Consider the following 7,575-nt stretch of genomic DNA (forward strand, 5'->3'; position numbering starts at 1 on the left):
TTGAATAGTAAACACACTAAAACACTTAAATGGCTCTCTAAAATTTAGTCCAAATAGCAAATGAGCAGAATGAGCAGGAAGAAGCATAATTGAGTAGAGATGAGCACCTTTATAATGTAGCCTAAGGGGCCTATTTATAGGCTTTGGAAAATCCCATTACATGGCTTGACCAATCAGGTGCTGACACGTCATCATGACTGAGCCATCAATTGACATATTTGCCCTACTTAATGGAGAATAGATGGAATATTCCAATTCCATTAGTATTTCATTAGGGTTCCATCTATGTTTTGAGTCTTCATTTCTCTTGAGCCTTCTTGATCAACATTGAATCTATGATACGCATCTTGTGCATCATGTTGCTCAATAGTCTTCTAAGATGTCTTCAACTACCAAAAGAGTAATTGATCCAGTTGAGTTATTTCTTAAATGTTAGAATAAGTCTTGAACTTGAAGATGTATAAAGATGTGTTCATGATGTGCCATAGACGAGTTGGATGTGTCATTGAGAACTTGGACATGACATCATTGTACATGATGTGCAATGTGGAATTCTGATAAGCCACCAACATGTTCATGATGCTTCGTTGACTTGAGATGAGCCACCAATACTCATGTTGCACCATTAATGTCGTCCATGTTCAGCAAGTGCTCCATATCAACTTCAAGTGCTTAAACATCTGATTCTTCAAACACTTGTTAAATCTTCATAATCTTTCCAACCTGAAATGTTCTCATATTATTTATTAGAAAATATAAATCAATACTCAACTTATTTAAAGTCACAATCACATAAAAATATTTCCAACAGTTCCCCCTATGTGTTGATTACTGAAATAAGAGTCTTAAAAATGTGTAAAAGGAAAAATATTTATTTAATATTTCCCCCTTTGCTTCAATTAAATTTTTTGTTGAAGCAAATACACATATAAAAAACTATAAATATGCTTCAAGAGAAGATGTTCCTCGAATTTCAAAGATTTTGTTAAAGAAAGATTTTGATTGTCAATATGACAATTGTTAAAAAAAAAATTGGAAATGATTATTAGTGTAAAAGATTCTTGGAAAGATTGTAATATAACTTATAATCAAATTCTGATGTGGAATAAAATGTTTGAATTTGCACAGTCTAATAATTTTGTTTTATCAAGATAGAAGAATTAATTAAAAGATAAGAATAATTTGCAAATTTATTTTGTGTTTCATTTTGGCTAGAAGTTTGAAGAAAAATCAAGTGTCGATTAAGATTGAAAAGCTTGATCTTATTTCGACAAACTAAAAAAAAATTAATGTTTTGATATTTTGCTAAATTATACCGGTGTTATGATAAAGCAAAATTACTAGGTCTTGGCCTTAGATAAAAAATATTTGAAAGAAAAAAAATATGTGTGGATAAAACAAATTAGTAGTTATCTTTTAAATCCGATAAATATTAAAATTTAAAATAATAAATTTAAAAACTCTTTCGTTGTTTGATCCAAAAATCATGTATCCAAAAAAAAAAATTAAATAAAAAATGAAAAAAAAAAAAAAAAAAAAAGAATGGAAATACATGTGAAGAAAAAAAACGTTAACGTGCATGTGAAGGTTTCGCAACAAATATGCATACGTGTTTTCTTTTCTTGCGACACCAAGTTTGTCATAAAAGAGGTATAACGTTAAGGAAGCAGTGTCTTAAAAAAAAATCCAATTGTCACAAAAAATACTTTGTGAAATATTTGTTTCTTCACAGCAACATATGGGTGTTCGACATTGTCGAATACATTCAAGTGGATATACAAGGTCTTGTTACGGATTGATCTCCAAATTTTGCTGATGAAGTGATCAAACATGGATCGGAGTTCTATCGATCGACTCTGTGCCCAGGGAAAGAGAGAAAGAGAGATGATGCGCCAGGTAATGCTCATAAAAAAAACGTTGTTATGGTGAGTGATGACGCAATAGAATTACAAGAAACATGTAATCAAACAGAAGATGATGCTCACGATGAGGTTTGATGATGCTCGCGACTGGTGATGCTCACTCGATGCTCGAAGATGATCATGATTTGGAGCCAAAAAAAAAAAAATCTCGGTTTGGTAATGAACCACGAGAACGTGTATGCCAAGATGATGATCAATGGGAAGGTAGACTAGATGCACCTATGATCATGTATGATGATGCTCCAACACAAAAGAGTTGGTGATGCTCCAAATACAGAGTGATGAAGAACCCAAAAAAATCTGATCAGGACTGTTGCAAAAAAATCTGATCAGACTGTTACAAAAAAAATAAAATTATGGTGTTGCATCTAAGGACTCGATGTTGCTAACTCGGTGATGAGCACGAAGACGACCAGCCCGATGTAGATGAAGTTTCACGAATGAGAGACTGCTTGAGGGTATGGCGCAAGATCACGAACCAGTTGCACCAAAAAAATTGATCACGAGAATCGATCTGTTGTGCCAAAATAGAGTTGTTGCTGATCACGATGGTCACAATGATATGATGCGTCACTCGTGGTCCTGATGATCACAATGTTGTTGATCGAAATTGATGGCGCAAGATGGTGATTATGATCACGTTGGCTGATGGAGATGGCGCAAGTAGGATTGGAAGTTACTCAGGATGGGAGGCTTTTATAGGGCATTCTTTGGATAGGGTTGAGTGGTGCACAATGTAGAGTATGGCCCAAGATGAGAGTGTGTTGGGCAGGGAAGGGAGGCTGGCATAAGGAGTGGCACAAGAGGCGACTTGGGCCAAGAGATGAAGTTGTGCCATGGGTCTTGTGCACAAGGTGTTTTTCATTAGGGTTGGTCCTCAAATGGTGATGGCGCAAGAAGGAGATGGATGCTCACTAGGTAAGCTTACTCACTAAAGAAGGAGTTGCTCCAAGAATAGATTACGAGAAGGAAGTTGCGCCAAAAGGTTTTATGCCAAGGAGTGATATTGAAATGGCTCCAAGATGGTTTTCGTTTGCGATGATGCGCCAAAAAAAAAAGTTGTGTTGAAGTTGCGCCAAGAGGGGGTTTTTTTCGGTGGCAGATCATGCGCCAAAAAGAAAAAAACAATGGTGCGCCATATGTGTGAAATTGCTCCAAAAAAAACTTGATGCTCACGATTTGGAGTTACGCCAATAGGTTTCGAAGTTGCTCCAATAGGTATATTGATGTTGAGTAGCTTAGGGGGCAAGTGGTTTAAGAGGTGGATAGCGCAAGATGGACTATTGTGCAAGAAGAGTGTTAGGGTGTCTAAGTTGCGCCAAGAAGCTTATTTGGTGATGTTAGATCATCATATCCTCCAAAAATGATTTTTGTGAGCAAGCAGCGACTTTTGCCAAAGAGTTTGCAGAGTTTTCTCCAAAGGTGATTTTCTGCTAGAATTTGCTCCAAGGAGTGAGATGATTCATGAGGTTGCTCCAAACTATGTTGTTCACGATGATAACTAAAAGTGATCTTGAGAAGCCAAGTAAGTTTTTCTGTTTTTATTTTTTTAATTACAAACAAACTTACATGAATGACCTATATATAGGTTTCAGCTAGAGTATGAATCATGGGGCGGACCTACAAGGGTTTGTATGGGCCAATAATACGCTTAAAAGGCTTGGATAATGCCCTAGTATAAATAGGAGGATGTCAACTTGATTCGTGAGCAAAAGAATGATGACTTGGAGATCAAGAGAGATAAAGTAGTGCAACTAGGTTTGCAGGAGAGATGGATGGCACACCTAGGAGAGTCTTGGCTCACAAGAAGAGAACTGATGACCAAGAAGTATAAGTTGGTCCAATCTAGGGTTAGTGTGACACTTTTGGACGTGCATGGCTCACTTGAGACTTATATGGCCCATGACACACTGAGAATGCGTACAGATTACTTGTGACTAAAGATGCTCCAAGTGGTAAAAGATGCTCCAACTAAATGTAGTGGGTCCAAGATGGTCCAAGTTGTATGATGTTTTCTCCAAGATGTCCAAGTTACTCCAAGTGACTTCCAGTTGATCCAAGGTAGTGGAGATGGTCTAAGTGCATGAAGTTGCTCCAAGATTTCCAAGATGCACTACTAGAAAAACAGCATTTTACGACGCTCATTGTGCGTCGTAAAAGGCTCAGACGACGCGCAAATGCGCGTCAAGGAAGACCCTGTCATAAAGAGAGACGACACGCTTTTACGACGCTCATTTACGACGCGCAATTACGACGCGCGTTTACGACGCGCAATGCGTATCAAGGAAGGCCATGTCATAAAGGAAGACAACATGCGTTCGCGTGTCGTAACCTTACGGCGCATGTGTTAATGACACGCAATGCGTATCAAGAAAGCCCCTGTCAAGAAAGGCCATGTCATAAATGAAGATGACACACATTTTTGCATATCGTAAATTTAAATGTTTAAAAAAAAATAAATTTATATATTTATTAATTTTTAAATTAAATTTGCATTTAATTTCTCATAATAGAAATATAACACCATATACAAAAAATACAATCCATTGCACAAAAATTAATGTCATACAAGATACAAAATAAAATACAATAAATAAGTAAGATAATTCATTGCATAAAATGTCAACTACAAATAATCATCGGTAACTATATAACCTAATACTACATTGCTATTAAGGGACATCATCATAACTCACTGAAGGTCTTGGAACAATGTTCTCGTCATCAACTCTTACACCAACCTTGCTTTAGTAGATGACTTTCACACAATCAATATTGAAATAGATGCTACCCGGGCCACCATAGATGCTGCCCGAACTTTCCGAGTTCAAACTTCCACTGTTTGCTTCATCTCTGCTAACCTCTTTCTGCTTCAAGAACACAAAAGAAAATGAAACCATGAAAATATCACATGAAATTTAATACCTTCATTCGATGTAACTTGACAGTGGACATTGTAGATTGATAGATTGAAGACCTAGAGCGATCCCTTATGAAGAAAGCTGCGCGATTACAGAGAGTCCTTGTTGACCGGATCCAAAGATTCCGTTAATGGCTCTATCGGGTTTGGTTAAATCCCCAGTTTGGAATGTGCTACATCTGGTTCGTGAACTTGCCAAGTCAATTAGGGTTTTTTTTTAATGAAAAATGAAAGGGCTTAACGGATTAGGATGATGCTGTACCTGAGAAAACAAAGAAAAAGAAGGAGACCTCGCAGATCAATTATGATTCACCTTCGAGGTTTACAGAGAGACGGGAGGTAGAGAATCAAGGGAGATCTAGAGGAGAGAGTATCAGAGAGGGGAGAGTGGATTGCAAGGATGAAAAATAGATAGAAGATAGAAAAAACAAGGCGGGTTTTCAAAATTTTGGGGATTTCGTTTCCCCCTTTATTAACTAAAAGCGCGTTTCATTAAAATTATAAAGCGACATGTACAGACGACGCGCGTTTAAGATAAAGCGCCCTCCGTGTTTCTAATTTTTTTTCTTGAGACACTAAATTAAGGGCACGCAATAATGCGTGACGTAAATCCTTAATTTTTTTGGGGAGATAACACTATTTTAAGGGCACGTCCTATTGTGTATCGTTAATCAGCGCGTGTCGTAAAAAGCGCATCATTAAAGGTCTATTTTCTAGTAGTGATGGGTGAAGATGGTCCAAGATCCTTCAAGTTGGAGAAGTTGCTCCAAGATCCTTCCACTTGGTCCAAGTTTATGAAGTTGCTCCAAGAGAATCTAAGATGCTCCAAGTTGAATGAAGTTGCTCCAAATTTGGTCCATGTACCTGAAGTTACTCTAAGATAGTCCAAAAAGCTTTTCTAACTTTAATACGTATGAGGATGCTCCATGAATAACCGCACTTGTTTCCTTTGAAGAGGATTTTCTATTTGGCTACGGATGTTCCATGATCAAGTAAGTGATCTTCTCTATCTAACTTAGCTGCTTTTCCAAGATTCTAAGGCATGATAAGAACAAAAAAACATCTATATGCAACAATAAAGAATCTATCTTTTATAATGATGTGTGTTCATATGGATAGAGAAACTAAGAAACATTGGATAATATTTCATTAAAGTAATGTGTGTGTATGTTGAATAAATAATCATAAATAAAATTAAGAATTAGAAGCATTAGGAAGGTTGATGGAACTGTTTTTCCAACACTTACATGTTTATCAAGCAACTAAATTTTGTGTATGATCCTTCACTTCGCATATTCGTGAATTCCTTTACAATATTATATACGAAAACCTTGTTTTCCAACATCACATAGAATAACCTAGTTTCAACTCACTAGTTATATCACATAGAATAACCTAGTTTGAACTCACTAGTTATATCACATAGAATAACCTAGTTTGAACTCACTAGTTATATCTCACTGTAATGCACATATTTGTGACTAAAGCCTAGTTACTTCCCAAATCCTAAATACTTACGATCCTTATAAACGTTCTCCACTTAGTTTGAACATAATTCTTTTTTTTTTTGCATTCCTTCAATCTATACCCTTTTATTACCCCCCCCCCCCTTGTTTCAAAGGTTATTACCAAGCTCCAAGTGAAACGACAAAAAAGATTGAATACTGTATATATAACCTAAAGATATAACTATAATTTGTGGTTGGAATGTTTTCTCTTTTATTTTTATACTTTTTTTCACACTTTTTGTACTATCAAAACTTTTTCACATAGTAACTTTCACATATAAGGAAATATCATAAACTTTATTCCTTCAAATACTATAGTTTGTGACTTTCTAAGAAATTTATTGGGGTACTCGGAATCGCTTAGGCCATTAATGGAGTCTATGACTTTCTACGAAACCCTTTTAAACGATACTTCTTCCCATGCATCCAAGATTTTATAACTAGGTGGATAGATATAAATATCCCGGGGGGGGGGGGGGGGGGGGATACTCATCGAATTTCAGAGGTCACAGATGACTCCGCTCTTGAATTGTTACTTATTCATATATAACTAGAGTCGATGTAGAAATTTAAACATATAATACTTGGAACTTGACTCACCCTATTTTAATAGAAAGGACATACGAGATAAATCATCTACCGATAGGCTTTTTAGGGGGTCTAAATATATACACAATGCAAAACAAATTATATCCTTCAAACTGTACAAGGTCATGTTTTTGTCTCATGATTTCACTAGGATTGGGAAGGTACAATTATACTATAACACATTGGCTTAACTAAATCTTAGAATTTGCCTCAAATGATCCCACATAACATTAGTACCTGATCTATGTTAAAAATCTAAGTAGAGTATAACAATGAAGCTTGTTAATGGTCACTAAGGTACGAATATTAGTTGTGTACTAAAGTAAACTAAAGAACCACAAAATTTGGTATTTTGAAAAATCATTAAAGTGTGGAGCAACCATCCTTCTTGAAATGCAGAGTTGTGATAACAACTACATTTTCCTAGCAAAAGTAAAATTATAATCTTTTTGGTGTTTTCTATTATCTAAAGTAGAGATAAAAGCATAATATAAAGGGAAAATGACATAAAAGTCATTAAGTTTTCACAAAAATATTTGTTTTACCCTTGGACGTGTTTTATGTCCAGTAAAGCCCAAAGTTTTGTTTAATTTGTTCATTTTTACACTTGTAGCCGGTTTCCAGGTAACCTACCAGT

The sequence above is a fragment of the Lactuca sativa genome, chromosome 3 (assembly GCF_002870075.4).
Source record: "Lactuca sativa cultivar Salinas chromosome 3, Lsat_Salinas_v11, whole genome shotgun sequence".
Classification (NCBI taxonomy): Eukaryota; Viridiplantae; Streptophyta; class Magnoliopsida; order Asterales; family Asteraceae; genus Lactuca; species Lactuca sativa.